We start from the raw sequence: 550 nt of genomic DNA, 5'->3' as shown, positions 1-550 counted from the left end.
TGACCAGGGACCCCGGGGCCCACCAGATGCTATTTGGGGATAGGCCCTGCCTCAGCCCCAGGAACAGAGCGGGGATGGGGTCTGTGCCTGGGTGTCTCTGGAAACCTCCCCACCTGCCAGGAACATGGGACAACCAGGACAGGCAGGGACAGGGTGAATGAGGGGTGCACAGGAGCCCCGAATGCCCTCGTGTGGGTCTGTGATGGTCCTAGTATAGGATGGGCACAGACTCACCTCCCCTGTGGTTTTCCAGGCTCAGGAGAAGTGAGGAAACAGCTGTGCAGAGGAGCAGGGTGGGGAGGTGTGAGCCATGTCAGGAGGCTCCTCATCATCACCAGGTGCACCATTCCTGGGAAGGTGATGATGATAAAGCTCCAGGCCTCTGTACCCTCAGGCAACCCCAGGGCTTTTCTGTCAGGAATGGGGGGGATCTGCCAGCCCAGCATGACAGGGAAGGTGCTGTGGGGAGGCAAAAGGAGGTGGAGATGCTGGGGGTTGAACCCAGGGCCTCTTACATGCGAAGCAAACACTCTCCTGCTGAGCTACATCC

The sequence above is a fragment of the Nestor notabilis genome, unplaced genomic scaffold, assembly GCF_000696875.1.
Source record: "Nestor notabilis isolate BGI_N333 unplaced genomic scaffold, ASM69687v1 scaffold30799, whole genome shotgun sequence".
Classification (NCBI taxonomy): Eukaryota; Metazoa; Chordata; class Aves; order Psittaciformes; family Psittacidae; genus Nestor; species Nestor notabilis.
The sequence above is the reverse complement of the archived record's forward strand: the minus strand, read 5'-3'. Positions refer to the sequence as shown.